Source organism: Gambusia affinis, linkage group LG11 (assembly GCF_019740435.1).
Source record: "Gambusia affinis linkage group LG11, SWU_Gaff_1.0, whole genome shotgun sequence".
In the NCBI taxonomy this organism is placed as follows: Eukaryota; Metazoa; Chordata; class Actinopteri; order Cyprinodontiformes; family Poeciliidae; genus Gambusia; species Gambusia affinis.
The window spans coordinates 29,227,759-29,247,494 of record NC_057878.1 but is presented as its reverse complement, the minus strand read 5'-3'; the positions used below and the strand labels follow the sequence as shown (position 1 = coordinate 29,247,494).

Below are 19,736 nucleotides of genomic sequence, written 5' to 3'. Positions count from 1 at the left end.
TAAACAGTTTTTTCTGTTTTTGTGACGAGCCGAATGTTCCTGATGCTCAAATCAGAACCAAACCAAAAGAGAAAAGCAGCAAAGAGTTTTCCTGAGGTCTCAGAGAGGAGCTGAAGTTCTGGATCGGGTTCTGGATCAGGTTCAGACTCAAACTCATGGAAACAGTTTCTACAATCCAGACCAGATGAGAGGAAGGAGAACCGTCTCAGTTTCTGCTCTGGATCCAACAGATTTCAGAATTGAAATATTTATTAGTTAAAGATAAAACGGTTCCGGATGAACCCAACAGAACCGACGCAGCAGAGTCACCGGCCAGCTTCCTGAGGTTTGGTTTGAACGAGGCGTTTCTGCTGTCTGGTTCTCAGGAGCAGAAATTTAAGTTTCATAATTAAGAAAATGTGACAGAATCAGAGAAGCTGAGATTTTCAGAAGGTTTGAAGGAAAAATGTAGTGAAGATCATCAACATAGAAAAGATAAAACATGTTAAAAATGTTTTATGATTTGTCCTCCAGGGACATTTTCAGAATAAATGCAATGAGTTCTGAGCTGAGGTTCTCTGCTGACATCACCAGGTTTACAGAAACACTTCATGTTACCCCAGAGAGACGGGAGATGACCTCCACCCCCAACCATGATGCTGCCACCGCCTGCTCTCTCTGCAGCTGCAGATCCTCCAACATTTCCCCCAGCAGCTCTGATTTTCAGTTTCAGCCTCAGAGCTCTGACCAAAGATTCAGTTAAACAGAACCGATATTTCAAGGCTGATGTTTGTCTGCAGATGTTAGTGTTGCACTGATAGTAGCTACAATCGATGATGTGATTGTTTTCTTGTCGTCCAACCAGGTAAAACGTTTCCTCAGCCACAGGTGGGGACGGTGGTTTGGGCCGGATGTGGAAAGAAACATCACACAGAGTCAGTGTTTATTCTGCTCCCAAATAAAAGCTTCCACATAACGAGGCGATTCATCCAGGCTGGAGGGACGTTAGCGCTGGAACAAACCGCTCAGCAGCTGCCCAGGAAAATCTGTGTGGTTCCACCGAAACATCAACAAATGAGATGAATGACTGGCCTCATTTGCACCAGATTTGATGAAGAAAGCATAGACAGTAATAAAATCCATATTAGAAGCTAAACTAACAGCTTTTCTTACACTTCTCATTGAAGTGTCAGATCAGTCCCAGCAGGCAGCGCGCCACCAATCATCTTCCTAAGCGAAACGCCGCGCGTTCTGACGACCGGCCATGCAAAACATTCCTAGTTAGTTAAAGGCTAATAGAATAAAAAAAAATTAAAGGCTAACAGAAAAATAAACCAGTTAAAGCTGAAACATCAAAGCAGTTCAATTCATTATTTCTGGATCTAAAACCAAACCAAAATTGTGTTTTGGTGAGTTTGTTTGTTAGAACAGCTGTAAGGAGTTTGTATAAAGTTTATCTATAAAGAATAAACGTACCGCACCATAAAAAATAAGTACACCCTACATACACACACAGCCTGAGCACAAATATCACATCCAGGTGGATCCAACATGCTAGCTCATGTTGGTTGTTAGCCTGATGCTAATGACTAGCATCTCCAAGCTAACAATCTGAGCTTCTTATCTGGACATTTGTATTTTCATGCTAATGATTAGCATAATCTGAGTGAGCATTTTGAAACAGCCTTAGTTTATTTATGTGGTGCACTTTAAAATGTCCCTTCATTATTTTGGTTGTTTTGTGACTTTCAAATATTATTATATACTTTTTATTCTATTTCCTAAGAAAAATGAACGATTTAAATTTTGTTTGCACTGAGGCGTATTAATGTACCTGCATTAATGCTTTTCTGAAGTTAATGAAGGAACAGGAGTGGCGAGGCGGAACCTTTGTTTGGGGAACGTTTATTCCGGGTCGGTTTTGGGCGCACTTCCTGTTTGACTCAGACGCAACATGGATGCTAAAGGCAGCGCTCGGTCGTCGTCGCTCTCCCGTTTCATTATTCCTCGGGTGAGTTCACGATAAAAACACACCAGAGCTTCTCTGTAAGATGTTTTCCTGTTGCCTTATCAGTAGGTGGCGCTGTGACGCGGTTTCTGTTCACATCCTTGCTAATAGCATTCATTTTTATCAGCCGAGTTTCAGCATTAACTCCAGTTTTAAAAGTTTTATTTTGTGTTTGTTTGAGTAATATTCAGTTTATATTATTAAGTGACTCATAAAGTAGCTTAGAGTAAAGTGAGGTAGAGAAACTATTCTTTGTTCATTAAGCGTGGGAATTCAGAGGTTAAAGTTGGAAGAATGTCATTTTAAATTCTATATTTGTCTTGTAATGTGATCATTAAGTCGAAGTCAGTCAGAACAGTAAAGCTTTAAAAACTGTTGATTAATTCTGGTTAACACAATTTACCTGCGTTTTCTTCATCTAAGTGAAGGATGGTAATAAGTTTAAGTTGATTATTACTTCTGAGAAAAGTAAAGAAGATTTATGGAAGAAAGTAGTATAAAGCATTGACATTGTGCACTGTAAAAAGTTGGTTGGTTAAATAAATGAGACGTTGGAGGCAGCGCGCCGGTCTCTCCTGTTTCATTATTCTTCATGTAAATCTGTCGCATGTAGAAACTATTAAAACCTGTTAATGCACAACCATATAATTCATACAGTCATTTTCCTCTGTTTTGGGTTTGTAAAGCTGAGCCAACGTAGAAATCAGCAGCTCTCTGACAGCGGCCATCTTGGCCAAACGGTCGTCATGGTTGCAGTATGTGGTGCAGACTGTCAGGCTCTGACCACTCAACCTTTGGCCTCCATTTTCCTCTTTCAGACACAAATAAGGAGAACTCTCAAATCTCTCTGGTCAACATTTTTATTCATTTTTATTTTTAGAAATATTAAACAGAGTTTATGTGGATTAAAAGCCAAAATGCATAAAAATCCATTTGGTTTCCCAGAAATCCTCTTATGTGTAGCTGAGGCTTCGTCAGCTACACAGACGCCAGGCTAACCACCAGGAATCAGTTGCCATGGCAACAGGACGTCCCGTTTCCTGAAGCCACATGAAAATGATTAAGAGATCAGTGGACTCAAACCGGGCCTCTGGACTTCACTGCCTGTCCTGTAAAAAGATTTACATCTAGAGTAGAAAATTCATCTGAGAATAATTGTCTGTTTTCCACTGAAGTCGGCGTGCGAATTGACCGGGAGGCGTGTGAGCGTCCAGCAGGGATGAATTATGGCGCTTCTGCAGAGAGGTCGGGTCCAGAAGTCCAGACGTCTGCAGAGGATCAAACTGTTTTCCTCTGGTCAACATGACGGCGGCCATGTTCCTCATCAGGATTAGCACTGAAATCCTTCCTGTGGATTTTATTTTCAGATTACGGGTCGGTTCTGCGGCTCCGGCGCCGGACAGGACTTCAGAACCGCTTCAGAGAAAGTTCAGGTTTCAATTCAACATTTCTAACATGGAACCATAGCTTTAAAACTAAATATCTTTATTAGCATTTTTAATTTTTAATGACTAAATAAAAAATAAAAACCAATTAGTATAAGCAGCTTCAAATATGAACAGGTCAAAGGTCAGATATGAGCCAGGAGCCTGTTGATTGGTGCAGAAAGTTTGTATTTGAGGTTCAGTTATAATAATCTAGAGATACAGATTCATTTACTGATTCTCTAATTAACATTTTAATATGAAATCTGACGCCAGTCATCAACTTCTGCACAGTTTTAGTCTTCAGCTAAATGAATGAAATGACTGTTTCAGATTAAAACAGAAACTTCAGTGTAAAATACATCTTAGAAGTGCCAACAGATCTTAGTACCGTATTTTCCAGATTATAAGCGCCTCACTGCAAGCCGCTGGTATCTCTGCCGCTCTGGGTTTTCCTCAAGGGCCCAGCAGAGGGCAGCATCCCAATAAATCTGCTGCTGAGGACGCCGGCCTCCGTCTCCAACACCGAACCATGGATTTGTTCACGCTGAGTTCACTGCAGCGGCTCCATTTCTTTCCTGTCCTGCCAGATCGAAACCTTCAAATTAAAAGCTGCATCATGTGAACGTCTTCCTGTCGTTTCCATGATGAGAGGAACGAGTTTGAAAACATTTCTCCGTCGTTCCTACTGCTAGCATGAGCTCGTTCTAAATTAAATTAGTACTTTTTTCTTTGATTTCCAATTTTGACTTCCAATGATTCACTTCCTGCTGCAGAGCCCCCTGGTGGTTGAAGAAGAATCCACAGAAAAGCTTCTCCAGGTTAAAAGCCGCCTGTGTCAAAACGTGGGGAAAACATAGTCTGGAAAATACGGTAATCTTTATTCTTCTTGTGAAGAAGTCCAGGTTTAAACTTCAAATAAAAAGTTAAAATCTTTAGAGAACAGTTTCTACTAGGGAAAAACAGCAAGCAAACATTTTTCAGTTTTTTTTTTGTCTAAAGTGATACTAATATATAGAAACGGGCAGCATCGTCAGAAAACAATTCATTAAAATGTCTCTTTTAGGTGAAAACTGAGATTTTAACGTCACATTTTCTCCTGATTATTATTTATTGTATGTACTGAGATAAACGGGATGAGATCGGTACATTAAATGTTGGTTGGGACGGAGTCGCTGCCGTTCTCGTTTTCCATCAAATGATTCCTCAGAAACCATTTAATCCTTCAGGAGCGTCTGTCACTAAATGTTTTTATTTTCACTAAAATCCCTGAGTGAATTTTCTTTTCCTCAGGATGAGTTCAGCAGATTTATGTTTCCATTTTTAATAATGTAAACAGGAAGAAGAACAAAGATTCATCATCTAAGATTTACTGATTCTGGATCGAGACGAATCGTCACCTCTGAGGTTTAACTTTCTGCCTAGTCAAAGTTCTGTGAAGCAGCCACAGATCCAGTGAGGAAGAGGAGGATGAAGGCTGCCTCTTCATTTCCTGCGGCGGTGAAACCATCTGGATGTTCAGATGCTGGAAGCTGCAACTGAAGCTCAGGAAACGCTGCCTGAGATTTTCTGTTTATGTTCTGAATAAAACATTTTCTAATATTTCTAATCTTTCTAAACTCGACTCAGATGGAAGGGAAAAGCAGATTGTAGCAAAACGTTTATTTTTTGGTGTTAATCTGGACACAAACCAGGGGAATAATAATAAATATCACACTTTAAATGTCCTCAAAAGGTCATAAATAGCTTCAATTTTCAGTTTAATTTGTCAAATTTCTGAAAAAATAAATGAACTTCCTAGAGAGTTTTTGTTGTCGGGAACCTGAGCGGCGACACGAAGCAGGACGACCAGATAGACGTGTCGTCCTGACCTGCTGCCCGTGTTGAGAATTTGTTTTGGGTTTAACCAGGATTTGTTTAGGACTTATTATTTGGGATATTATAATTTAATATCGGGTAACTATTTTAGTTGCAGTTAGTTCATAAATCTAGTTAGCATTTTATAGTTAGTATCTGGCTCAAAACTGACTATTTGTGGTCGTTTAACAGAATGGACTCAATATCCCATGATGCATTGCACAAGTTCAAGAAGAACTGGAGGTTAGACGAAGAGGTAGAATTGAGGAGGTTTTACCGAGAGAAAGAGCTGTTAGCCGATCATCTACACTCTGTCGTGTGTTGTAATGTATGATTCGTTCATCCCTTTTTTATTATTCACTAAAGTTCAGTTGAATTATCCACCCGACTCCTTTTCGTCTTTGAATCAGTCGAATATACAACAGCCCGGTTATTGGATTGTCAGGACTTCATCCTCCTCTTCCTCCTCCTTAAGGAGGAGGCTAATCACTAGCATTAGCATTGCCTTGGCTAATATTAGCTTTGGACAGGCTAACAGCTGGCATGTCTAGTTTGGCCGGTTGTAACTGACCTCAAAGCAGAATATTTTAACCTAGTTTGTGATTCGTGGAACATGCTAATGTAATTCTGTGTTGAATTTCACTGATCAAATAAAGGTTTCATCAATCACAAGCTAGGCTATAAATATTCTGCTTTCAGTGTAGAATAATAAAGTTCATGTTTGAGGAGTCTGAGGTTGAAGTTTGTAAACTGGAACAAGATAATTAGTTGTGATCATAATCAGAATAAAAGAGTAGAAATTAATTTTTCATAACTTAAGGTTGAGAAACATTATTGTCCCAATCAGACGCCAACTTCAGCTCCGTTTCATACATCATGTTTGTGCTTCGTGTCACGTTGGATTACAGCAAACTGTCATCAAGGCAGCTAATGTATGATGTTACAGATTCTGCATGTCAATGATAAATGTGTTTTGTTTCTAGCATTAGCATAACCAATGCTAGTGCTACCCTATCTGTGCTAATAGGAAATAGGCGATACATTGGTTTACCAACCAACGCATGCTAGCTTAGCCTACCCAAAGCTAATGCTAGCTAGTAGCGCTCTTCTAATTTTCCAGAGCTGGTTGGTCTCTCCAGTCAGATCAGTAGCTAGCTTCAGTGGATGTAACACCCTGGAGAAACGAAGTGGCCGACTGGACAGGAGTCTGAGTTTTGGTGCTGAAACTGTAAAATAACAGGAAATATTGACGTGATCAGAGAAAACCTGAGATTATGTCAGGAGACGGGAGATGAAAATAAAGTACTGAATCAGTGAAGGAGCTAAAGTCTCTGCTCAGGTGTTGCCCCTCCAGAGCAACAGCTGATGGGTTCCTCCGTTAGCGGTCCTGAAGGCGCCGAACCCCCAGATCCTCTCTGGGTTCATTGGGTCAGAACCGGCCAGACGTTTTCACCAGCTGGCTGCTTTCTGGAGGTTTTGGAGGTTGCTATGGGACGTCCCCTGAAACGAGAAGAAACTATTTTTACAGTCCTTTTCCTCTCCAGGGATGAACTCTGGAAGCTGTTTCTGTTTCTCCTTCATCGGCAGCTTGCAGGCAGATTGAGGTCCAAACGCCGATTTGTTTGTTCCTCCCTCGTCGTCCTGATCAAAGCCAGCGGTTCCACTTCTGAGGGTCTCTACAGATAAACACTGAAAATGTGATCATTACATGAGTAGGAGGCAGAGGAACAGACGGCTTTTATGTCGCCTTGGGAGGTTCCAGCAGAACCAGCAGAACCCAAACGGCTCCGGTTCCACCGGGATGATCCGACACATCCATCAGCTCAGCAGGAACCTGGCAGAGAGGGACATGGAGGCTCCGGGGTGTTGGCCAGGCCCAGCGGCATTGAGGGGCGATAGGGGCAATGCAGAGTCAGCCGTGGCCCCTGGACTGGAGGCTGTTTGCTGTTTGTACCTTTAAGTGACCAACTCTGTTCTTCTTCTATCGATCTGATACAGCAGAGGCTTCTGCACCTCCCATGTCTGTCTGTCACTGTTTCAGCAGCTAAAACGGTTTAATCCATTGTTGACACCTTTAAACGCAACAGGAGCACTGAGACGCTGAGTAAAGATTATTCCAAGAGGAAACATGTTGGACGTCTGATCAGCTTCAGCTCAGAGCTCCATCTCAGTCTCTACAGGTCAAAGGTCATGACCCTGAACCAGTATGGCTGAGAGTCCGTTCTGTCTAGAAACAAGATGGCTGCCAGGCTGAGGTTAGAGGTTATTGTGGGGTGTACTTAGTTTTCCTCTTTCTGTGAAAACATTCCAGAAATGAGGAGCAGATGATGGCAGCAGCAGGACGGAGAAACGTTGGCTTCTGAAATCTGTTTGCCAGCTGCGGATCGTCACAGCGATCCTCTGGTTTCCCTCCACAGTCCGGTTCCGACGGGCCGCTCCGTACCTGGACTTCCACCTGGACCCGGTTCCAGCCCGCCGGGCCCAGCGTGACGCTCCAACATCGACACGCTCAGTCATAAAGAGAAGAACCAAAATCTGCAGGAAACCTCAGAAATGCTGTTAAATGAAAACATCGAAGCTCAGAGGTTGTTTGTTCCTCCTGCGGTTCTGTTCGGCCCAACCCAAACTGAGTAATGTCATCAGCTTGTCAGAGACGTCAACCTGCAGATTTAACCCAAAGACAAGAACAAAGATCACAGTATTGAATGATTTGATTGATTATAGATCAGGATCATCGATCTGGACGGCTGCCATCTTTAAAATGGACACATTGTACTTTGAAATCCTTTTTCCCTCTAAATCAGGGGTGTCAAAGTCAAATGGACGGAGGGCCAAATAAAAAATTTAGCTACAAGCTGAGGGCCGGACTGATCAAATGTTCATTGAAATTTTTTTAAATGACGCATATAGTCTAGTGAACCTAATTGAACCTACTGAAAACCTAACAAATATATTCCAATATGATCAGATAAATAAAGCAATATTTTCTTATGGCTCTGTCAGTAATCTTTAATTTTCAACAGACACAACTGAAATATTTTTAAAATATAATTGGATTGAAATACAATAAAATAAAGTGCAAAACTCTATTAATCAAAAACAACACTTTCATCAAGGAGAAGTAACATGCAGTGAAAACAAATATTAAACTTTAACTTTTAAACTTGAACTGAGTAAAACTCTAAATATAAACTCTAAACCTTGTTTGAAACCCCGGTTCTCAGTGTCCACCTTCCTTTTGCCATTTTGATGGGTATCTGAAAGTTAATTTTACAGTTATGCTGACGACTGCTGTGCTAATAACCCTTCTAGACCGGACGTGTCGCCGGCGACACAACTAAATTTGCAGTACCGTAATTCCGCCACACGTAGCGCTAAGTGGAAAATTTCCAACGGTTTCTGAAAGGGGAGACGTTGCACTTTCCAGCAAGTATCGGGTTAATACGGTAATTTCGCAACTGCAGCTGCAGAGAGTATAATTAATCCGGGGGGCACTCGTTTAATAGACGGTATATTTCGGCAATAACTTGGTGGATATTGAAAGTTCCGGTTGTTATGGATACATGGGTAAGTACATCATCTCACAGAACATTTAAAGAACTACTTACAGTTCAAATAAGGAAGATATTTTTTTTCAGACGGGGTGCCGGCTTGCTGCGGTCTGCGGGCCGGTTCTAATAATAAATCAAGATCATCCCAGGGGCCGTAAAAAATCTTCTCGCGGGCCGGATGTGGCCCGCGGGCCTTGACTCTGACATATGTGCTCTAAATCCTCCAGTTGTGGTCTAGCCAAAGCTGACCTTCCATGTTTTGGTTGATCTCAGGCTCCCCTTTGACCTTTGACCTCAGCTGTATCTGAGAGCAACTCGTTTTGGTGCCGTGCCTTTAAATGTAAATGAGACGCTTCAGACTCCGCCCCCTCCAGGTCACAGTGCGTTTCACTTGAATCCCGGTCGGCCATTTTTGTAGTTTGTTAGCAGAGATATGATAATGTAGCGGTGCAGAAAGGTTTTACTGATTAAAACGTCGGTAACGGGAGCATCCGGGCGGACATGTTGGATCCAGAACACGACTCAACACGTCTGGTGAACGAAGCCAGTCAGAAGGCTGCAGCGTTCGTCAGGAAGCCCCACTGATGTCAGAACATTTACACCCAAATCTGGACTTTCACTACAGAAAGTCAATAAAAATGGTGGATTCAGCTGGAGGTCTGTGAGCTTGTTTAGCATTTCTGCAGCAACAACTTTAAGGCAACAGTTCAAAACTAGTATGGATACCTAACCGATTGGAAAGCATGAAAAAACTGAAAACAAAACTAGGTTTTAATTTTCTGCTCTGCCAGAGACTCCAGGTTCACAGACACATGGACTTTAGGGACGAAAATTCATTTTTCTGACTGGTCGCCTGTAAAAAAGTCAAGTTTGAACTTTTTACTCATTCGCAGGCGAACGCAGCAGGAGACGATGCACAGGAGAGCTGCATCCTGGCCGGGTCCAACCAGAACCAGAACAGGTGACAGACAGAGCAGGAGGAGACGCTGCCGGAACCGCGGCTCTGATTAATAAACCGGTGAGAGAACGTGATAAAAGCCCAAACCGTCTTCATTCACACTCGGTTCTGGATCAGGTTCTGAATGGATTCCAGTTGAAACAAGTCAGAGGAAGTTTCTGAGACTCTGGTGGACGTGAGGCGGTTCTGGGCTCGCAGAGGACATGTCCTGCTCAGGACGGACGGTTCTGGTCCAAACCGTCCAGACTGACCCGGAACCAGAGACAGTCTTTATCCAGCGAATCGGGCCTGAAAGGCCGCTCAGCGAAGAAGAAGCCAGTGGGACCGTTTGGACATAATGACCATGCATACATCTGGAAGAGGATTGGACCGTCCTAACTGAAGTGTGGTGGTGGCAGCATGATGCTGTGGGGTTGTTTTGCTGCAGGAGGAACCGGTGCGCTGCAGAATCCAGATGGAATCAGAGGAAAGAAGATTATGTGGAAATACTGAAGCAACATCTGAAGAAATCATGAGGAAGTTAAAACTCCAGAAGGACAATGAGCTTCACATCCAGAGGTTCTACAAACCCGACCCGGTTCTACCGGTTCTGTCCGGAGGAATGGACCAGAACTCCAGCAAACTACAGGGAGAAATGTCAGGCAGAAAACCCAGAACATCTGACCCGAATCAGACAGTTGAAGACAATCCTCCTGGATTCTGACCAAAGGTATGTAAACTTCTGAGCTCAGAGAAACTCAACTGAAAATGTTCTTCCTGATTTTCTGACTTTGAGTGAATAGAAATAATCTGAAGCCAGAGAAGTTTGGTTCTGATTGAACACAGAGAAAATGTGTTTTTCCAGGGTGTATGTAAACTTGTGGTTCCTCCGCTGTTTGTGGGCGGAGGATCGTGGGTCTGAGCCGGGCTCTTCTTAACGAGGCTCTTGGAGGGAATCGGCTCTGAGGCCCGTCACGTGGTGAACACATATTTCCAGAACCGCTCTGGTTTGGAAACCGGTCCGTTCCCTGGCTTGTTTTTTCCCATGGCCGGCCGACGAAGGCTGCTGCTCCTCTTCCTACATGGAAACAAGCGACCACACCTTCGCCTCGCCCACTGCGACTCACAGAAACGCTTCTCTGATTTAACAACAGTAAAGCGCTTTGTGACTGAAATACGGTTTGTTCCGGCGTTGGCCATGACGTCCGTCTGGCTCCTGTTCAGGTTCAGAGACTGGAAGTCTCTCCAGCTCCTGATGCATCACATCTCCCTCTGGTTCTGCCAGCTGCAGCCACAGAGCCCCCCCCCGCCCCCCCAACCTCCGCTCCTCGGCTTACTTTCTGACTCACCAAGGTTCCTGAACAATGGCCGCCTTTGAAGGCTCTTTGACGGACAGCCTGCATCTATTAGCCGGCTGCCATGGCAACGCCACAGGAACTCGGACATGCTGACGGTAGATTGAAGCCAACATGGCGCTGAGATGGAAACGATGGAGCACCGTGGTCCAAACATGAAGAAGAAGAACAGGATCAACACAAAAACAGGAAGTTTCAGAGTAAAACGCCGCTCAACATCAACTCAACGCTACTTGACCTCTGACCTCCAGAATGCCCTGGACTACAGCGCAGGGCATTCTGGGTAAATCCAACCAAAGCTAACGTGCTAGCCTAGCGCTAGCAGCAGAAATGTCTCCTGGTCTTCAGCCAAAGACTAAAGAGAAATCCTCCAACACTAAAATCTGACGCCTCCATCTTGTTTCCATCTGGTGAAGAAGGAAGTTGCTCTCAGTGTCTTCAGAGGTTTTTGTGTGGTTTCCTTCAGTGGTTGTTGGTGCAGCGCCCCCACAGGCCAGGAGGGGAACAGGTTGGTTTGACTCAGAACCACAGCAGATGCAGGTGGAGCAGATGGTGGAGTTCTGGTTCCAGTAGAACCGGGTCCAACGGACCATCAGGAGCAACAGGACTTCAGCTGGATCCTGGTGGGCCCCTAAGCCCCGCGGGGGGCCTCTGATCACAAATGAATCATCCGAAGTACAAAAACAGTTTACTACTGCGGCTTTCACTGTCTGAGTGGCAGCCATATTGGATTTTCAGCTTGTTGATGGTCAGATGTCAGTTCCTAAATCAGATTTCAGGAATCGCTCCAGCTCACTTTTCAAACATGCAAGTTGAAAATTTCACCTTTGAAATGATGAATAAAAGAACCAGACCTTCAAAATAAAACAGGAAGTGAGGCAGGAACAGAAAGTGGAGCTAAATGAAAACCCTGAAACAATAACCCCAAGCGGTGAAACATGAAGCTGTGAGTGCAGCGGTGGATGATTTAGAGGTGGGGAGGTTTGCTCTGCAGCCGCCTGGAAGATGTTTATGAGCTGACTCACCCAGAGCGTTGACTTTTCCATCCCGCTCTCAGAGCTGTGTTTACCTTGAGAACATATAATTTCCATGATTTGGGAGAAATGAGTAAGCGTGTTTCACATCTGCTAGTAATTTCTGCTCATCAGGCGAACAGTCCTGCTGCGTTCGTAGCCAGCGCGGCGTCACGCAGAGGAGGCAGGAAGTCAGATTACAGGACGGGGCGGCGAGCCCCGATCCTGGACATGTCAGCGCCCCGAGTCGCCGCTGATGCTTCATGAGCTGAGGAAGGTGACCTTTAACCTCCACTGGTCTGCAGCAGGGGGAGCCGAGGCGCAGCGGCAAAGGGGGACGTGCTGCCCCCAGAGGCCATGTCTGTCATTACGCTGTGATTAGCTTCAGAAGGAGACGAGTCGGTTTAGACAACAGCTCTGGTTTCTTAAAAAGATATTCCTGTCAAGCATGTCCATCCTTTAAATGCTTCCCTGCCAGTTACTGTTACATGGTTCCATTACGAGAAAATACACATTTATTCTGCATTTCTTTAAACTAGTGGAACTGCAATTAAACACAGATCAACAAAATCAGCAACATGTTCAAGTCAAAAGGCCCTTTGCTGCTAAATTACCGAATAAACAAATATTTGAGCTGAAAAACAAAATATTTCTAGTTTTTAATCTTTCAATCTGTAGTTTCTTAATCGGGATGCAGTGATTTTCTATCAATTCATCTTTCCATATTTTTACAAAACCCTGATTATTCATAGAGCTTCTCTAGAGAAGAGGACGCTAACATTAGCATTAGCAGCCACTGCAGATACTAACCTAAGAGTTAGCTGCTATTGTAGATGCAAATGTTAGCTGCTACTCTTCAGGTTGACGTTAGCATTACTTGCTACTGTAGATGCTGACATTAGCATTTGCTGCTACTGTGGGTGCTGACATTAGCATTAGCTGCTACTGTGGGTGTTGATGTTAGCATTAGCTGCTACTGTGGGTGCTGACATTAGCATTATCTGCTACTGTGGGTGCTGACATTAGCATTATCTGCTACTGTGGGTGCTGACATTAGCATTAGCTGCTACTGTGGGTGCTGACATTAGCATTATCTGCTACTGTGGGTGCTGACATGGATTTGGTGGTTCTGGTTTGGTGGCAGTGAAACCTGCATGTTGGTGGGAGTCTGATGTGTTTATAGAAAGAGTCTCATAATATGAAGAGATAGAATATAAAATGAAACTGAGACGTTTCCAGATGGTTTCTGTTTCACACTAAAACACAAAATCTTTGACAGAATCTATTTTTTCCTGCTCCGTGCAGAACGGCCTTCAGCTTTCCTCTATAAGCTCTTTGTCTTCTGCTCCAAACACATCTTACATTAAAAACTGCATTATGGCCAGATGTGTTTCACAGCCGTTGGGTTCCCAGTAAAACGGGGGATTCCCATTAAAGAGCTGCTGCTGCAGTAAAAACCAGAACCGGAGCAGAACGCCGTCCTGCAGGGGGGAGTCGGATCAGGACAGTAAAGATTTGCTTTGATTGGTGACGAAAAAATACTTTTATAGTCGCTTCCTGAGGATAAAAGCTCCTCGCAGTCAGAGCATTGAACTGCAGCGTGTGTTCATTCTACATGCTCTTTACATTTATGTTTGTTTTTGGAGAAATTCACGCTTGCACTGTAAAAAAAACTGCCTGAAGGTTGCTCAAATGACCTTTTTAATTGATATAAGGAGAATGAGAAAGTCATTAGACTTCCTGTTTCCTCGTTCTGCTTCTCATTTTTACCACTTTGGTTGTGAAGCTAGACGTGTTAGATTGGAGATTGGAGCTAAAGCTGAAACATTTGAAGACTTGAACAATCAAGTAGAAGTTTAATGTTGTGTAAGGTCATATGTTTTCATACGGCTGAGTAATCTGAACAGCAGAACGTTTCATGACTCATGAATCCTACTGTGAGTCGGTAGGAACTGAACGAACTGAACGAAGTCAAAAGTTTTGAAAGAATTAGATTCAGTTGAAGTGGATGTGGAATGTTGTTGGCTGGATTTAGGGTTTTGTTTTTGCAGCATCCCAGTTTGGCTCTGGGACTTTGAAACAATCCTGTTTAATGTAGAGGAGCAGTAAATAGTTCACAGATGAAGTAAACATTTAGTTCCTCTCATTAACATTTTGCATCTGTTCAGGCAGAAAACAGGGATGGGAAACGTTGCCGAGCCAACAGGCTGAGCAGATATTTTCAGGTGGAATAAACAAACCTCAACGCCGTCGTGAAGAAACAAAGTTTATTATAATAACTGACATCGAATCCAGTTTGTTTCTGCAGCGAACAGCAAACATGAGAGAGAAGGAAGATCAGTTCATTATTCAGATGAAAAGCTTTTGATCTCAGTGAACAAAGCAGAGGAAAAATCCAACATGCATCCAACATGCATCCAACATTCATCCAACATCCTCTCTCTGTTGTGGCAATAGATTTAAAGTGAGGAACGCAGCAGTTTATTGCAGGTTTATTACTGCTATTATCTAACTAGTAAAGGTTGTAGCAACATTAATATTCCTATTAACTAGCTTAAAATTATGTATTGGCTTGAATTAACTGATCATCAGTTAGCTAACCTGCAGAAAGATCATTAGCATACAGTTAGCTTTGTATGTGGTTAGCTTGGAGAGCCGTAGGTCTGTGCCTGTTCTCCCTGAGGGTTCTTTCTGGGTACTCCGGGTTCCTCACTCCATAAACATGACGGTTGCGTTAATTGATGTCCAGATTACCTTTGGTATGAGTGAATGTGTCATGGTTGTTCTTCCTGTGTGCCTCTGTAGCTGTGCTGACATCGACGATACAGATGTGTGAACTGGAACCACAAAAATAAATTTACTTAATGGAAAAAAAGTCAAATTGGAAACAAATGTTAGGATGAAGTGGTTTCTTCTGAGTGTATCAAAAATAGCGATTGAACACTTTTTTGTGTCACTCTGATCATCTGATCAACAGGAGAGTGAAGAAGAAGAGAGTGACAGGAAGTGGTCATGATGGCGCCATGTTCGTAATTTAGTCACATAAACAAAGTTATTCACATGTGAATTTAGAAGCTGCTGGGTGACATGTGGCCTGCTGTTTCCATGACGACCACATGAGGTTCCGTCGACATGGCAACGGACAGAAATCATCAGTAACCTGTTAGCTTGTTAGCACTAATTGGATTATTTTAACTTTGTCATGATTTCTGCCACTGTTACGCTTCACAAGCAGCTGTTAGGAGAAACACGGTTACTGCCAGCTGGTTCTGGTGTGGTACCGGGTTCTGATGTTCTGGTCTGGTACCAGCGGCCCGTTTTCAGCTCCCCTTCCTTTGTCAGCCTGATTCCTGGACCGTTTCTGGTTGTGGTTGTGGTTCTGGTTCTGGTCTTCTCATCTCCGGCCGTTTGAACCGGTTCTGTTTCTGTAGCTCTATAGACCCGTGCAGATGGAAGTAAGGCAGTTAAAAGGTTAAGGCCTGAAGTGTGTTTCTGTCCTGGTCACACGGCCGGAGCTCTGGGAAAACATGAAGCGGATTCAGGAGGAACTGGAGAGCTGCAGCTCTCTTCTATCTGGTTGGATGTTTCTGAGCCAGCGGAGAAAGTTTCTTGTTTTGCGTCATCTGGTGGTTTCGTAAGCGCGTCCTCAGCTGCTCTGTCGGCTTCAGACGGGAGTTTTCAGGTTGTAGGATTCAGAAACAGATTTCTGTTCCAATGACTTTCTTATAAAAGTGTAATTTAAAATTTAAAAAAACATTTTATGTGTTTGTGTTTTGTGGACATATTAATTAACAGATGATCAAACTTTTCTCTGCATTTGGGTTTCATAATCTGAACTTTTGTTACTGTCAGAACCAAAGTTCAGTCCTTCAGTGTTTCCATGGCAACAGCATGTCAGTGTGCTAAAGCTGCAGCCTCTAATGGTCTGAGCACGAAAACAAAAACTCATCACTTCATCCACATCTACAGGTCAGGGGTCAAAGGTCACAGTCAGGCAGGTCCACATCAGGACAGAGAGAAAGAAACCTAAAACATCTGCAGGTCAGAAGTGAACATGAGCCAAACATTCAGATCAACGGAGGGCCCGACCTCTGACCCATGACCTAATGGAAGGTCCTGTTCGTGACCTATTGACCCTGTCTGTGACATGATGACATCATCAGTGTTGCTCTCAACCTGGACGGACATCAGAGCTGGTTCTGAAGGTCCAGATGTTGTGGGATCGGATCTTCCCCAGTAAAGGTTTCAGAATCGACTTTTCTGCTCTGCAGTGAGAGGTTGGACTGACGGACCGGCCCACCGGGTCGGACTGACGGACCGGCCCACCGGGTCGGACTGACGGACCGGCCCACCGGGTCGGACTGACGGACCGGCCCACCGGGTCGGTCTGCAGCTAACCGCTAACAGTAGCTGCTCCATTGCTAACAAATCAGCAACTTTCTTGCTACATTTAGAAACATTGCAGACAAAATTATTGGTATCGATCAGAAATCTGCGATCGGTGCAGCTCCAGTTTTTATCCCGAGAATATTTCAAAGGTTCTGATCCAGTTTCCAGCTGAGTTTTGCAGCAAATCGTTTAATTTCCAGCAGAATCAGAACAGAAATCAGATGAAATGAATCCTCAGTTTGAAGTTTCTCTGAGCGGTTCTGATGAAGTGGGCCCCATCTGGGCCCAGTCAGCAGCAGCCAATCAGCAGCCAGCTCTGCCTGCTTGGGTCCAGTCATGTGACCCAGAGTTTAAATCCAGACTGACGGCGCCGAGCCGACAGAAACCTGCAGAGGACGGCTGACCTCACCTGGCAACACTTCCTGTCCTGCGAGAAGCTCCGCCTGACCTCCACTGACCTCCACCTGACCAGAGGAGTTTCTGTCAACGCGATCAGAGCTGCAGGAGGAAACCAGGTGAGTCTGCAATACAATGATCCTCTGTGTCTCCGTGTCTCCGTGTCTCTGTGTCTCCGTGTCTCCGTGTCTCCGTGTCTCCGTGTCTCCGTGTCTCCGTGTCTCCGTGTCTCCGTGTCTCCGTGTCTCTGTGTCTCCGTGTCTCTGTGTCTCCGTGTCTCTGTGTCTCCGTGTCTCCGTGTCTCCTCCGTCTCAGTCGGTTTACTTTAATCCGTCCCAGTCGGTGGAGCAGCAGCAGGTTTTCCATTAGTGAATCATGTGAGTTTCTCTGAGTTTCTCTGAGTTTCTCTGAGTTTCCTGCAGGATTTCAGCTCCACAGAAAGATCCTTTCATCAGTTTGAAACATGAAGTGTCTAATAAACTGTTTGCTCTGCTAACCAATCAGAAGCCAGGATGTTCCCACCTGTAAACACGCAGCAGTTCCACCTGAAATCAGTTGAAGTTTCTGTGCCTAGCAGGAGTATTATGGGATGCCTGCTGCTTTCTGCCTGCTGAGGAGGATGAGGAGGAGGAGAGCCTTCATCCTGTCAGATTAGAAGACCATGTGAGTCTGTTTCCCTCTGAGGCCAAAATAGCCCAGATTTGATTAGTCCTGCAAACTGGACATGGAGACGCCACAGGACAGTAAGAACACCCCGTCCACCAGGCGGCTCCAGTTCTAAATCTCTCAGCGTCTGTGGAACAGATCTGAGGCTACCTGCAGGAGCAGAGTGTGAAAAAGTAAGGACACCCTTAGTGGAGGAGCGCTGGTCCATTCAGGTTCTGCTCAGATTACCAGTCAGGCAGAGGCCTGGACTTTGACTAGGCCATTGCAGCACCTTGAATCTCTTTGTTTCAGTCATTCAGATCTGCTGCTGTTTGGACCCAGATCCCAAACCATCACACCTCCACCGCCGTGCTTCACAGCAGCTCTGCTGCGTGTGGTTTCCTCCATCTTGGTCTCCAGAGGAAATTATCCCAGAAGTCTTTGCTCTGCTGACCTCAGTCTGGCAGCCATCTTGTTCCTAGACAGAACCTTTCCAAGCAGCTGTGCTGGTTCATTGTCTTGACCTTTGACTTTTCAAAAGGTCAAATTTTTCAACTTGTTTAAATTTTCTGTTTTGTTTCTCAGATTTCCTCTCCTGTTCAGTTTTAGAATGAAGCTCTTCATGATTGGCTGGAAACATTTAAAATGTGTATCGAATGATAAATGAAACGAGTACAAACAGACTGACGTTATTGATTGATTGTGTTTAATTCACAGTCTGCTCAGATGCTGCTGTCCTGTGAAATAAAACAAACAAATGGATAATAGATTTATGTTTGAAATGAACTGAAAGACGTTTGCAGGCTTTGTGTACATCTGGCTTTACTCTGCCTTCCTCTGCTGGGTGTTCAGGCTAAAAGATCCCCCAGGGACCTGAGCACCTTTTAAAGGTTCCAGAAGAGACCATTATGGAGGGGATAAAACAATAAAAGTATGCACTTTAGAAGTTTGATGTTAGATCTAGATTTATACAAATGTGATTTTAGAGGGGCTCAGAAATTAACCGTATTTGCTAATATATATTATTTTGATGATATATACAAACGGCGACACCACGACACGTTGGACCGGGGGGGGAGAGACACCACGAAAAAACAGGACATTTCCTCACTTTCTAAAAATATCCCTTTCTAAAAATATTCTAAAAAATACAGACATGTCCCGGGAAATATGGGAAATACAGGCTGTTAGCTCTATGTTAGCCACATGCCGTTAGCTCCATGTTAACCACAGGCTGTTAGCTCTATGTTAGCCACATGCCGTTAGCTCTATGTTAGCCACATGCCGTTAGCTCCATGTTAACCACAGGCTGTTAGCTCTATGTTAGCCACATGCTGTTAGCTCCATGTTAGCCACATGCCGTTAGCTCCATGTTAACCACAGGCTGTTAGCTCTATGTTAGCCACATGCCGTTAGCTCCATGTTAGCCACATGCTGTTAGCTCCATGTTAGCCACATGCCATTAGCTCTATGTTAGCCACATGCCGTTAGCTCTATGTTAGCCACAGGCTGTTAGCTCCATGTTAACCACATGCTGTTAGCTCCACAGGCTGTTAGCTCCATGTTAGCCACATGCCGTTAGCTCCATGTTAACCACATGCTGTTAGCTCCATGTTAACCACAGGCTGTTAGCTCCATGTTAGCCACATGCCATTAGCTCCATGTTAACCGCATGCTGTTAGCTCCATGTTAGCCACATGCCATTAGCTCCACAGGCTGTTAGCTCTATGTTAGCCACATGCCGTTAGCTCCATGTTAACCACAGGCTGTTAGCTCTGTGTTAGCCACATGCCGTTAGCTCCATGTTAACCACAGGCTGTTAGCTCCATGTTAACCACATGCTGTTAGCTCCACAGGCTGTTAGCTCCATGTTAGCCACATGCCATTAGCTCCACGTTAACCACATGCTGTTAGCTCCATGTTAACCACAGGCTGTTAGCTCCATGTTAGCCACATGCCATTAGCTCCATGTTAACCGCATGCTGTTAGCTCTATGTTAGCCACATGCCATTAGCTCCACAGGCTGTTAGCTCCATGTTAGCCACATGCTGTTAGCTCCATGTTAACCACATGCTGTTAGCTCCATGTTAGCCACATGCCATTAGCTCCATGTTAACCACATGCTGTTAGCTCCATGTTAGCCACATGCCATTAGCTCCATGTTAACCACATGCTGTTAGCT

General features: G+C 44.2%; 1 protein-coding gene across 11 annotated transcripts in view; it reads left to right on the top strand.

Moving 5' to 3' along the window:
- mlphb (melanophilin b) overlaps positions 1–19,736 on the top strand; it is a 43,734-nt gene that overhangs the window by 2,816 nt on the left and 21,182 nt on the right. For 9 of the 11 annotated variants that reach the window (XR_006372203.1, XM_044132562.1, XM_044132563.1 and 6 more), the window contains exon 1: positions 13,100–17,028. The gene's annotated coding sequence lies outside the window, so the exon portion shown is untranslated. Of the gene's footprint in view, positions 1–844; positions 1,991–9,712; positions 10,487–13,099; positions 17,029–17,486; positions 17,573–19,736 lie in introns of those variants that run through there. The other 2 variants (XM_044132554.1, XM_044132555.1) reach the window with 2 other exon arrangements.